Here is a 14,762-nt window from a genome sequence, read left to right on the forward strand (position 1 = left end):
CTCCGTGCGGCAGCCGACCTTGTTCTGCGCGGCGGCCGCGTCGAGGAGCCGCTGGACTCGCTCCATCATGAGGCAGCGTTCTTTGCCCTCGAAATTGTGGGGGCAAGTAAGACGTCGCCGGTGCCTAGAAACGGGATGAGGCAAAGACATGCACGCCGACGAATCTTACCCGGATTCAAGGCTCTCCGGGGAGATAATACCCCTACTGCTAATCTGCGGGGTCTCCGCATGATCACTATGGCAAAGTGTTTACACGGTCGCTCCTTGAGCTATTTCTTGGAGGTAGGAGAGGGCAAGGCTAGCTCCCTCCCTCCTATATGATCTGGCCTAGAGCTAATGGTTTCCAACCCTTTGCGTGGGTGCCCTGGGGGGTTTATATAGGCCTACCCCCCAGGGGTACAAGGGTAATCCTGCTGGATGCGGGCCCAGTCGTCAGCGCCTCTGACCTCTGTCTTCTATGCCAACCGCTGGGGCCCGCCGGCTGGTGGGCCCTGCTGACTAGCCTGGTACGGAGCCGACAGGACGCGTCCGGCGCGGGCGGGTTTTGCCGGCTGCTGATTACTGTAGTCGTGCTTCTGATGATGCGGGCTTGATCATGAGGTCGTGGCAACAGCCCCGCCGCCTGGCGGGCGATCACTATTGCCACTCCCCATCACATCTTGATTAATGACGCGTGGGCCCCAGGGGAGGGCTCGGCCGACTCCCAGGGGCCGACTCCCGACGGGTTCGACTAGTGGTCCTCTTGCCGTCTCCTAGGGTCTCACTGACTGGTGGGGCCCACTGCCTCTCGGCCGTACAGACAAGCTGTCGTGGGTGCAGTATTCGGCCCTGCGGTGCTGATGTTAGGGCCGGCATGGCAACAGTGCCACGCCGCACGGAGATCTTCCGGGGTACGGCGTGTTGTGGCCATGCCTGCCCTTGGTAAGGGGCAGGGGCGGGCTTCATCGTTGCCACTCCCCTGCCCCGTCCCACTTGATGAGGTTGTGGGAGGTGTTGGAGTCGCAGGCCGACTCCCCAAAGCCGGCTTCTCTGGAAGTCACCAGTCGGGTGTCGTCTTTACCCGAAGTCGTCTCTGGGACTCGGCCGTGAGTGGTTAGTTGGCCATCTTGCCGTTGGCTTCTTGAAGGCGGCTCTTCGTCCTGGGGTCTTGAGGGGCACAGCCTGCCCCGATGTCTTGAAAGGTTCAGGGGCTCGGGTTGGCCTACCCATGGCCCATTACTCCGACACCGTCGGTCAAAGATTAGTCGGTACTGGAGGAATATATCGTTCCTCTCCAGGAACTTGTGGCGAACCATAGCATCATAATTTAGATAAGCAGGAGGCAACTCAATATATTCTCCATGTATGGGTGTACCAAGATAGTTATCTACACAAGTTGCATAATTCCACAAAATAAATCTCCACTTACACCGTTAAGATGCAACCTACGTGCAACAATAGCCCCCAAGTTATATTGTTTATCTCCTAATACAACACTCTTGAGAACACTAAGATCGGGAACACACATGTGACATGCCTAGTCCTTACTGTTAATGCCTCTAGCTATAAGGAGAGCAAAACAAAGTATGGCAGGAAAATGAATGCTCCTTATGGTAGCTTGCGTGATTTCCCTAGATTCCCCCCACAGTTATACTAGCAAGAAAGTCTTTATATTCAGATTTGCGAGGTTCACTAGCACTACCCCACTGTAGGAGTTTACCAGCATTATTAAAATCCTCTAAATCCATGGTATAAGATTTATCATAAAGATCAAACTGGACCATGTGGGAATTGCGTGATGATGTGAATTTAAACCTTCGGACTGTCGGAGTAATGGGCCACGGGTAGGCTAACCTGAGGCCCAGAACCTTTCAAGACATCGGGGCAGGCTGCGCCCCTCAAGACCCCAAGACGAAAAGCCGCCTTCTAAGGACCCGACGGCAAGACGGCCGACTGACCACTCACGGCCGAGTCCCAGGGACGACTGCAGGGATAAGCCGACTCGTGACTAGCGACTTCCAAATAAGCCGGCTTTGGGGAGTCGGCCTGCGACTCCAACAAACCCCATGACCTCATCAAGAGGGACAGGGCAGGGGAGTGGCTATAGTGCAGCCCGCTCCCGCCACTTACCAAGGGCAGGCATGGCCACAGCAGGCAGTACCCCGGAAGATCTCTGTGCGGCGTGGCACTGTTGCCATACCGGCCCTGACATCAGCACCACAGGATCGAATCATGTACCCACGACGGCTTGTCTGTACGGCCCAAAGGTAGCGGCTCCCACCAGTCAGTGAGACCACAGGAGACGACAAGAGGACCACCAGTCGGACCCGTCGGGAGTCAACCCCGGGGTGTCGGCCGAGCCCTCCCCCGGGGCCCACACGCCATTAATCAAGATGCGATGGAGAGTGGCAATAGTGATCGCTCGCTAGGTGGCGGGGCTGTTGCCACGACCCTACGATCAAGCCCGCGTCATCGGAAGCACGGCTACAGTAATCAGCAGCCGGCAAGACCCGCCCGCGGCGGACGTGTCCTGTCGGCCCCGTACCAGGCCAGTCGGCGGGGCCCACCTGTCGGCGGGCCCCAGCGGTCCGCGGGGAAGACGGAGGCCAGAGGCACTAATGATTGGGCCCGCGTCCAGCCGGATTACCATTGTACCCCTGGGGGGTAGGCCTATATAAACCCCCCAGGGCACCCATGCAATGGGTTGGAACCCAGTAGCTCTAGACCAGATCATATACGAGGGAGAGAGCTAGCCTTGCCCTCTCCTACCACCAGGAAAGAGCTCAAGGAGCAACCATGTAAACACTTTGCCATAGTGATCATGCGGAAACCCTGCATAGCGGCAGTAGGGGTATTATCTCCCCGGAGAGCCCTGAAGCTGGGTACGATTCGCCGGCGTGCATGTCTTCGCCTCATCCCGTTTCCAGGCACCGGCGACGTTCTACTCGCCCCCACCATGATAAGCCATCATTTGGCATATGTCGCACCCAACCCCCGACATTTGGCGCCCACTGTGGGGCTTGGTGCACCGCCGTCCGGAGACCTGTTCTGGACGGGAACCCTTTTCCTCCCTGGCGAGCGCAGCCAGCCAGGCACGCCAGACGGAGTTTGCGCCGACGCGCTGCGCGGCATTGAGATCGCCTGCGCAGCCAGCTGCCTGGCCGAACTTGTTGGTGAGGTTCGCCTCTCCGACGAACCTGCATCCAACGCAGGCACGGGCGGCTCCGAGAGCCTCCTCACGGGCCTCCTCGATCAACTCCACGTTTCCGGTGAGCCTGCCGTAGACTTGGAGTCTGTAGGCTCCACCGACCCGATGCTGGTCGACTCCGACACCGCGTCGCTCGACGCATTCCCCACTAATGTGGTGGTCTACGACGAACCTCTCCCTCGCGCGGAGAGCGATGGAAGCACCATCACCGAGGTGCTCGTCATCAGTCATGACGAGCTTCCCGGCGGAGGAGCGCACGACTCACTCGGTGCGGCGCTACGAGACCTAGCGGCGCCCATTCCGGAAGACGCTGATGCAGAGACGCTGGAGGCGCGCCGCCTTCAACTCGTCGAAGGCGCGAGGAAGCTGTCCAGCATGAGATGCTTGCCAGAAGCTTACCAGCGGGAGATGGATCACGCTGTTGGCGGCTCGCCGGCCCCGGCAGGGCCCAGCCGCCTTGGCGCGGTCCAGCAGCGCGGCGTAGCCATCGCCAGCCCCCACAGAGAGGAACAAGGAAACAAGGACCAAAGGAAAAAACATACTCGGACGGCTGCCCGCGACGCCAGGTATGCCTTGGTGCAATTCTGGAGAGCGTCGCCCTCCGCACGAAGCTTCGCCTGGACGTCCAGAAGCGCCTGGTTTAGCGGCCTTGTGTCGCCTCCTCGCACCCACCCAATGGGCGCGGCGCTCGTCGCTTCAGCGTCTAGGATCACCGAGCTGGCGGTGCCGGCCTCCAGGGGGCGGGGTGCCGAAGTCGCCTTCTCCAGACGGCGGCGCGTAGGCGAGCCTACTTGGAGGAGTAACCTCGCCACGGCCTCGTCTTCGGTCGGCGGCATCGGAGGCTCCGCTGGCTGCTTGCCTTGCGCACTCTCAGACGGCGGCGGAGGCGGCAGCGGAATGATCACGTCCGGCGTAGAGGGGTCGCCTCCTTCCCTCTCCACGACGGGGTTTTCGCCGCCGGCTTCCCCAGACTGCCCCGTGAACTCTGGAGGTGGCGGCACAGAGTTTAGCGGGGTGACGAACACCGCCGATTGGCGGCATGCAGCCTCCTCAGCCTGCCGTTTCGTCGCAGCGGCGGCTTCGGCCTCCGCCAGTTTTTTCTTGGCGGAGGCCTCCGCCCTATCGGCCTCCGCCTTCTCCAGGCGAAAGGCCTCTTCTTCGTTGCGCTTCTCCTGCGCATTCCGCTCTGTCACCTCCTAGAGGTCAGCAGCGGGGTCAATCCGCCGAGTGGTGGTGGATGTCTCCGCTGACCCCATGACGGAGGCGGCGGTGACCCTCTCAAGAGTGAGGGGAGCCCTGAAGAAAGGGAAGCAAGCAAAAGATTCAGGCAAAGCCACAAAAAAGGATAAAGCATTCAGACAGAATACTCATGCGGAGACTAATGGCGGCTTCTTCACTTCCTTACGGAAGAGGATGGCCTTCGCAGCCGCCTCGTCCCGCCGGGTCGCCGCAGCCGAACCCTTGGGCTTCTTCGGCCGACTGCCGAACAAGGTCGGCACGGCCCTGCGCTTCTTTCCGCCACCTGGAGCACCCGGCGTGGCAGAAGAGCCCGCACCAGGCTGGCTGGCTCCTGGCCGATGGCAAGGGGCGACTTCTCCCTCGGCGTCGTCGTCAGGCCAGTCGGCAAAAGTGGACGAAGGCCTGAAGTCGCCTGCTGCTGCTCCTCCTCCCTTGGCGTCGTCCTCCAGAGCCGCCGCCCCCAGATCGGGGTCGTCGACATCACTCTCCGCCCGGTCAGCAAGGAACTCGCGGGCCGGCCCCGAGGTTCCGGCTGGTGGATGGAGGAGGGGATTCTGATCAAAGCCGACTGGTCAAAACAAACTCGGAAAGAAAGAAGACAATCCAAAGGAGAAAGAAAAGGCAACTCACCACGGGCGGGGGGTTGGCGCGGGAGTACGGCTCCGTGCCGAACCGCCAATCCTCCAGGAGCTTGCTGTCCAAGAGGTAGTTCACCATGAAGGCCACCTCCTCATGAGGCATGTCCTTGGTGCACATCCGACTCGGGTTGCGGTGCCAGCTCATCGGGCATATCATGTGGGGGCGGCCTTGGAGCGGGAGAACCCGGCGCGCCACGAAGGCGGCCAGCAGGTTTGGACCAGTCAAGCCCTCCGACTGCGTCAACACTCAGAGTCGCGTGATGGCGTCGGCTCCCGTAGGCGTCAGCGACTTGGCCCGGTACGACCAGTTAGGCAGTCTCCCAGCCGGCGGGCCAATTTCGAAAGCTGGCAGGTTGACCCAGTCGCCCCTCGTGGAGACGCTCCTGGCGTAGAAGTACGATCATTGCCACATCTTCACTGACTTTATCGGCGAGATGGAGGGGAAGGGGTTGTCGGCCCCCGACCTTCGCACGGCGATAAAAGCGCCGCATTGAGCCGGCACTCCTGCGGCTTGGGTGCCGAGCTTGGAGAAGAAGAACTCCCCCCAGAGCTCGAGGGTGGGGAGGACTCCGAGGAAGCCTTCGCACAAGGCCATGAAGGCGGACAGCAGCACCACCGTGTTGGGGGTGAGGTGGTGCGTCTGGAGGCCGTAGAACTCCAGGAAGGATCGGAAGAAACTGCTCGCCGGCAGCCCCAACCCGCGCAAGCAGTGCGAGCGGAAGATGACCCGCTTGCCCTCCTACGGCGCGGGGGAAATCTCCCCCTTCGGCGCAAGACGCACCCGCATGTGATCCTCGCCGGGGAGCCGATGAGTCCGGCGGAGGAACTCGATGTGGTCGTCGTGAACTTCGGAGCCGTCCCAGGTGCCGGAGCGCACCGGGGGAGGCGCGGCGGCAGAGGAAGAACTCATCGCGAGCTGATCGCCGCAGCGTTCGTCGGAGCTTGGGCGTGCGGCGGAGCGAAGAAGAAGAAGAAGAAGGAGAGCGAGGAGCAGTGAGAAGGAGGAGGGTGAGGAGTAGTGGGATGGAGGGGTGCGTGTGCCCCCCTCTTTCCCCTACTTATAGCCTCGTAGGCTGCGAAGCCGAGGGTGCGGTCGCGGGATTTACTGCGCCCGTGGCCCCACGGCCCCCACGTTCCACGACAAAGTTACTGCATGCAGTAACTCCACGGAAATCCCAACCGTCCACCGGGGCCGCGGCGGATCCGCTCGGGCGCCGAGGCGCAGTAGTGGCCGGCCCCGCCTATGGGTCTGTCCCGTTGCACGCATAGGCTGGCAGAATGGCCCGGCCACGTGTCATCACATGACAGGCCTAGAACGGGCGGCGGCCCGGAGGCTTAGCAAGCACGCTACTTGGATCCCGCCGTGACAATCGAAATATTGTGCGAGTCAGAGTTGGACGAGTCCGACTCCTTCTAGCCGGCCCAGCGGAAGTCAACCAAGAGCCATATGTTGAGCACCCGCAAAGAGAAACTGCTGAGGCTTCTCGGCCGATCGTCCGTGGCGCCTCACCAGCTTCGGAGACTACTGTCGGAGTAATGGGCCACGGGTAGGCTAACCCGAGGCCCAGAACCTTTCAAGACATCGGGGCAGGCTGCGCCCCTCAAGACCCCAAGACGAAAAGCCGCCTTCTAAGGAGCCGACGGCAAGACGGCCGACTGACAACTCACGGCCAAGTCCCAGGGACGACTACAGTGATAAGCCGACTCGTGACTGGCAACTTCCAGATAAGCTGGCTTTGGTGAGTCGGCCTGTGACTCCAACAAACCCCATGACCTCATCAAGAGGGACGGGGCAGGGGAGTGGCTACAGTGAAGCCCGCTCCCGCCCCTTACCAAGGGCAGGCATGGCCACAGCACGCCGTACCCCGGAAGATCTCCGTGCGGCGTGGCACTGTTGCCATACCGGCCCTGACATCAGCACCACAGGATCGAATCCTGTACCCACGATGGCTTGTCTGTATGGTCCAAAGGCAGCGGGTCCCACCAGTTAGTGAGACCCCAGGAGACGGCAAGAGGACCACCAGTCGGACCCGTCGGGAGTCAGCCCCGGGGAGTCGGCCGAGCCCTCCCCCGGGGCCCACGCGCCATTAATCAAGATGTGATGGAGAGTGGCAATAGTGATCGCTCACCAGGCGGCGGGGCTGTTGCCATGACCCTACGATCAAGCCCGCGTCATCGGAAGCACGGCTACAGTAATCAGCAGCCGGGAAGACCCGCCCGTGGCGGACGCGCCCTGTCGGCCCCGTACCAGGCCAGTCTGCGGGGCCCGCCAGTCGGCGGGCCCCAGCGGTCCGCGGGGAAGACGGAGGCCAGAGGCACTGATGAGTGGGCCCGCGTCCAGCCGGATTACCATTGTACCCCTAGGGGGTAGGCCTATATAAACCCCCCAGGACACCCATGCAAAGGGTTGGAACCCAGTAGCTCTAGACCAGATCATATAAGAGGGAGAGAGCTAGCCTTGCCCTCTCCTACCACCAGGAAACAGCTCAAGGAGCAACCGTGTAAACACTTTGCCATAGTGATCATGTGGAGACCCCGCAGAGCAGCAGTAGGGGTATTATCTCCCCGGAGAGCCCTGAAGCTGGGTAAGATTCGCCGGCGTGCATGTCTTCGCCTCATCCCGTTTCCAGGCACCGGCGACGTTCTACTCGCCCCCACCATGATAAGCCATCCTTTGGCATATGTCGCACCCAACCCCCGACACTGACAAAGGAGTCAGTTAGGTAGTAACTAGTCGTCAACCCATGCATTCGCACGGGCTAGCCAATAAAATGTATGTATTAATAGAAAACCACTTACTTATAGTTAACACAGAATGCCAACTACATGTCAACCTAGTAGTTTTATTAAGAAAAAATGTTGTTAATCATGTATCCTCGAACTATGAAATATATATAATTTTTGTAGTTACTACCCATAGTTTATTTAAAAGACAAAAATATATTATATTCAATGATACTATAAAACTGTAATTTTTGTAGTAGCACAACACTTCAGAGACATAACTGAAAGCCAAATATTGTTTTCCCATCACTTGTAACCGTTAATTAAGTGTGTCCTATATGTGTGATTGCTATTTACAAAGAGTAACTGACACAACTCTGAAGAAAGCTTGGAAAGATTACAATTAAATATCTGAAATCCTAAAGGGATTAATAACTAAATATTTGGAAGTTACCACACAAAAATCTATACCTGAAGTTTCCTACAAATCCAGTTAAATATTTTGAATATGTGTATAGATCTTGTGTTACTGAGTTCAATAATGCATTTTAGGCTGTCTCAAAGAAATATGTTCACTTTTGCAAACTAAAACTTATAGATGATAATGTGAATTAAACGATCAATTGGTTGTACAACAGTACAATAGGGAGTAAAATCATTTCGTCACCTCACATGAAAATGTGTTGGGATTTCCATTTTACAATAAAAAAATTGTGTAGTCAAGTATAGTTAGCCACTGCATTAGAAACTAATATAACAAACTATATTACACCGAAAATAGAGTAGATCATCGATAGCTCAAATTAGACATCTGCCATATTTCAAGGATGCGCTTTTGGATATAGATTAAAGTCTAGGGAGATGAGAACCAATCAGTCAACAATAGTTTTGACATTTCCCCTTGATTTCCCCTTAACTAACTCTGTTGTCAAAATCATGAAATGATGCTACTATTTTTGCAATACATTTACAGAAAAGCATTGACTTCTCATTGTGGTTTCAAGGATGGCTCTGCATAGCTAATCGCATATAACAGTTGATCATCTAAAGCAAGACCATCTGAAATGGCGTGCCCATGTTTCATGTGAAAATGTTTTTCATCAATGCATCACTGTGGAAATATGAGCCAACAATAGCATCTTATAATAAACTAAAGTTATTCCTCACTCCTTGAGGCCCAAGAAGATGCTAGAAATCATTATACCATGTTTCGGCATAAGCACCAAGGAAGGAATGTTAGATGTATTTATGTGTAAAGGATAAAATGATGGCAAGTTGTTATACTGTATTCACCTTTTCCACTCCAAATTGTTATATCTATGACAAAGATCCAACAATTTTATTTATATATAGAGTTAAGTTTGGCTACCTAATAGCATGTAACTAATTGCTGAAGTTTGTGGAATGGAAACGGCGAAATCAAAACTTCAGTAAAGTGTTATATGTAAAGGAATAATCAAGAGATTTTACATATGTGTGGCGTGATCTACACCTAGCCACCTAAATTTAGATGTTTAGGAAGAAAGAGTGCAATAAAACATGTGTGCATATCTAATCAAGTGTAGCCGTATCTGTGCACATGATTTACCTCATGTCAATGTAACTTATTAAAATACCATGTCTAGTAGTAGCTTGACATAGGAGCGAACCCAATTCTCTGCCTTCATCCATATATATTTGCTAGGATGGTCGACCACTTATTGAATGCACAGAGAGGACATCATGAGATTTTTGTAGAAAGGGCAACAAATTATAAGTCCCGTAAATAATTTTCAGCTTTTGACTACTAATAAATTATATAACGAATAACAAAGTAGCTTACTTGTCAAATCTTTTCGGACTTCTGTATCTGGAAGGTACCCTGCATTCATAAAGAGGAAGCATATAAAGTCATACATGTGTATGGAAGATTAGGATAATTGGAAAAAATCACCCACCTTAAGTGCATCCATCATTTTAGTATCATACTTAACAAATAACTTTCAGAAGAATTTGAAACTGACCATTTCTTGAGCCAATCACACCTTGTCACAATCTGTCGTACACATGGGCATCTCAAGCGACAGAACCATACCCCTGGCCCTTTTCATGTAGTATATATATTATCAACAGCCTATTTACAGATTCAGAGGCTATTGATGCAGAAAGTATAACATTTACCCAAATAAATACTTTCTCGAGTGGTCAAGAAAAGCACTTGCGTATATGAGCAAAATAAACTGTGTTACAAACCAAAACAAACCTAATTAGGATATCTAGGTGAGACCAAAAAAATTCAGTACTGATTATTTGCTACCATTGTCCCCAAATGCCCAATACTATTACACATCTCTATTATGACCGTGCACGTCGAAGGCTCCAGTGCCTCTGCTACTCCATCCGATCACTCATGTGTCGCTTCTTCCATTACATGGTTCTAATCCAGCTCTTCAATATCAAATTATGTACTAATTGTACCTACAGTTGTAATAAAACAAATACAACTTTCCATATCAGTTTATGTACTTCTTACATATATATGCCCACTTTGGTAAGAAAAGAAATACAAAATTTTCTAGTATATTTTTCACTAACACTCCTCACAAATCAGAACAGGCTAGCTGCTCATCATGGTATATATATTTCATCTCTCTTCTGACTGAATAGATAAAATATATCATATTTGTATTCTCTATCGTGCTAATGGTGTAAGCATGTTGTTCCAAATTGAGTGGCATGCCCATGCATCAGGAAATCCTTTTCTCAGTGTGCATGCTCGTGTAGGCCATATCTGATAGAGATGGAGGCACACGTCCGAGACACACATCAGCGAGGTCAAGGCTGCAGGTTGGTAGTCTAGAAATGCATAGGGCATTCATCATGAGGCCATGGGCGCCCGGACAGAGAGATGTGTCATTGGGTTCGGGCACCCATAGCAATTAGGCAGCAGCGCGATGAGACCTTTATCACGGCTGGAAGCAACACTTCCACTTCCTTTCTCACGGTCGGGAGAAGTCCCCAGCATACTGCCATCGTTGCCGGCGCCATGTGGTCGCTGGACCTTGCTTTGTTTTTCCGAGGAAGATAGGCGGCCATTCTTGCCGCTGCCATGGATTTTTTTTCAAGAGGCGGCTATAGTTGACACAGAATTCTCAAGATCAGCGGCAGGTGATGGTCTGCCCGCATCAAAATTAAACATACAGTGAGACCTCTGCATCGTGCGACGTAACAGTGTAGCATGTGTTACTCGCCCGTCGCCACCGCCTAGACGTCTTAATAAGAACGGTCTGATGGACCTGCACAAGAGACACTGTCTTTAGATTTCCTTTAAAAAAAGATTCTGCCTTCGTCACCATTGGCGAGGCGCCCACAAAAGCACTCGAGGAGCGTCGCCTATGATAAGCAGAGGGGAGCACGACTGTTTTCGAAACCTAGAGGAAGGAGGGGAGTCACGACAGGGTTTTTCAGAGTAGAAGTGGTGGGAGCTTCGGAGTGGAGCGATTTTGATAGATTTGATTTTTGGACACACATGAAGGACGAGTCGTTGGAGAGAAACACATGAGAGAGATGGATATATTCTTTTGAGACGTGAGAGGGATGGATACATATTTTTTTAGAGAGGGACATGAGAGAGAGGTGGTAAAGATTGTTTTTAAGTTTTTAGAAGTTGTGAGAAATTTCCAGAGAGTGACGTGAGAGAGATGGATACCTGAGATTGGTTTTCCTGAGATTGTGTTTTTTTGGTTTTTTGGCAGTTGAGATTGTTCTTTTACAATGGAATTTCTGAGTCGATCTACACCGTTATAATTCGGTCCCACCAGATTAACGGCCCGTAAAATCTAATTTACGTGAGAATTTCTAGGGAGTCTAGAATTAGTATAGGTATAGATAGATAGATGTTGGGGGCACTTATCTGACACGAAGTCCTCGAGTTCAGCATTACGCACATACGCGTGAAATTCGTCCTTAATACCTGCTCTAACCATAAACTCCTCTGACGGCCATTCACAAGGCCGCACTTGAGCTTCCCTTGGTAGTTCATTGTCCGGCTCACGTATTGCCGGCCTTGGGCTTTGCTTCCTTGAGGAACCACCTTGGTACATTTTCCTAAAAATATTTCTTCCTCTAAAAAATTTCTGAAATTTTTAGTGACTCAAAATAAAAATGAACTAAACTCAACAAAATTGATAGCAACTACTCCTACAAGTGCCTAGAGGCCATATCATGCAATAGAACTACTTTTGACCTCATAAATTTGACATGCAAGCTCAAGAACAGGGTCACCTAAGCAGCAAAATTTTCAATAAATAAAACACTAGAACACAAACTAATTGGACCATTGGAGGAGTCACATACCGAAGAACAATCCCTCAAAGCCGTTTTGTGAATGGAGCTTTGAGCTAGGAGATCGAAAATGGCAGCAAGATGAGCTAGAACTCGGGTTTGAGTTGGTGGGTGATTTTTTCTGGAGGAAGACGAAGTGTGTGGGTGCAATAATAAGTGGAGGGGACCCACGTGGGGTCCATGAGGCAGGGGTGCGCCCTCCACCCTCATGTGCACACGAGGGGTCCCCCTGATGTGTTCTCAGTGCCAATAATTCTTAAATATTCTGGAAAAAATCATATTAAATTTTCAGGGCATTTGGAGAACTTTTATTGTCGGGGTACTTTTTGTTGCAAGGATAATTTAGAAAACATGCAGAAAATATTATTTCAGAAAGTAAAAAGAGGGTACAGAGAGTTGTGCTTTCTAACTTCATCCATCTCATGCTCATCAAAAGGAATCCACTAACAAGGTTGATCAAGTCTGGTTAACAAACTCTTTCCAAATAACATGAAACTGGATAATTTTCGAATAACACTATGTTACCTCAACGGGAATATGCACGTCCCCAACAATAAGAATATCATAATTCTTCTTGATAGTAGGAAGAGGAAATTCAAAACCTCCAATAGTAATTGTTGAAAATTTTCCAATAGAATAGCCCCTGCAGTATTCATAGCCCCTGCAGTATTCAAAAAGGGTCTACCAAGGATAATCAACATACTATCGTCCTCGGGAATATCAAGAATAACAAAGTCCGTTAAAATAGTAACGTTTGCAACCACAACAGGCACATCCTCGCAAATACCGACAGGTATAGCAGTTGTAGCGACCAGACCTCAAACAGTCTGATCTCTGTGCTCCGGTGTCATCCCAGGTTCAGTAATGCTGACACCACACAGTACTCGGAGGATTTATAGCAGAGTAGCAATCACACACTTATTACATCGAATGTCTCAAAAGAGAACTTATTACAATAAATATGGCTTAAGGCCATCTAATAATGATAACAGCGGAAGGCTTGGAAGATAAGTGAGTCCATCAACTCCAACGGCATCACTGAGTATAGAACCACGACCTAAAAACTCTTTAATCGTCATCTGAAAAGTCTGCAACATTAACGTTGCAGCTCGAAAACGGGTCAGCACATGGAATATGCTGGCAAGGTAACACATAGAGAGTAATGGAATGAAACAGCTATACTATATGCATATTTGGCTGGTGGAAAGCTATATGGTTACAGTTTTGCGTCAAGCCAATTTTTCCCTACTTCAAAGGAATAAAATTTTAATTACTATCAAGGTGGTTGTTAAACATTGAGAATGGTTGACAGCATTCTCAATCCCAATTAAGCATCATCATTAAACATAACCCAACAAAATTAATTTAGAGTAACATGTTGAGATTCACATGAAAATCCAATTACTAGATACTCAAGATGTCCATAACCGGGGACACGGCTAACCATGATTAGTTTGTTACACTCTGCAGAGGTTTGCGCACTTTTCCCCACAAGACCCGATCGCCTCCATTTGTTTTCTCGCACTAAATGGTGTTTGAGAAGACAGATGACCGAGACATAGTCTTTCAGAAGCGCTAGCACCTTACGATCGGTAGACCGTACCACCTACATTCCCTACATCTGCTAGTCTACCACTGTAAGAGTTCTCACAACTTAGTCAACTATGCTAGAGCCCATAATAGCTTGTGGCTGCACACGGAAGTTTCTAGTATGAATAGTCTCATGATCCCTTTGAGCCTGGGTGGCGGTCCAAAAGAAAACAGGCAAGTCCTGGAATACCCAGGTGCCTCAATCCACCCAGATGTGTGTTTAAGTTGCCACCTTAGATAAACCATTAATTATCAATGTCACATCTGTCATGGATATCACTCACCCAATCCACGTCTACTAGCATAGCATGGCATAATAAGCAAACGTAGAAGTAACTCCCAAAGGTTTGATAATAAACAAGTAATAGGTACTACCTCATCTACTTCCCATCCCACAATTTAATTAGATCATAATCATGCAATGTGTGAGGATTGATCTATTGCAATAAAACTGGGTAGTAGAAAAGGTATGATCAAAGTGTTACTTGCCTTGCTGATGATCCAGGAAACCTAGCGATTCGAAGTAACAGGCGGCGCACTCCGGATACTCTATCGCAGAAAAACAAACAAATATACAATAAGTACTCAACTAATGCACAGGTAAAACTCAAATAAGAGATCTAACCAGAAGGTTCAACTTAAGAACTCCGGTTGGCAAAAAGAATCAAATCGAACGAAGCAACGAAAGTCAAACGGCGGAAGAAAACAACTTCGTTCTAGTAATCTGGATCTAGGGTAAATTTTACATAAGCAAAATCTTGTTTAAGTTGGTTAAACGGATAGAGGGTTTCGAGACGAAACTCTAGGCGCTTGAATCGCCTGATTCCGATAAACGAGCGAAAAGTTAAACTAAAATGAAAATCGGATCAGGAATCGCGATCAGAATAAATCGCGAATTTAATCCGAGAAAAAGAAAAACGACAAACGCTCGCTAAAATAAATAAACCAGAAAAACCGATCTATTTAAAAAAACTGAATCTATTAAACAGACGAAAACTGATCGGTTTTTTTTAACCGAAGGCACGAAAAACGAGGCGCGGCGGCGGCGGGCGGGTGGCGGC

The sequence above is a fragment of the Triticum aestivum genome, chromosome 7A (genome assembly GCF_018294505.1).
Source record: "Triticum aestivum cultivar Chinese Spring chromosome 7A, IWGSC CS RefSeq v2.1, whole genome shotgun sequence".
Taxonomy (NCBI): domain Eukaryota; kingdom Viridiplantae; phylum Streptophyta; class Magnoliopsida; order Poales; family Poaceae; genus Triticum; species Triticum aestivum.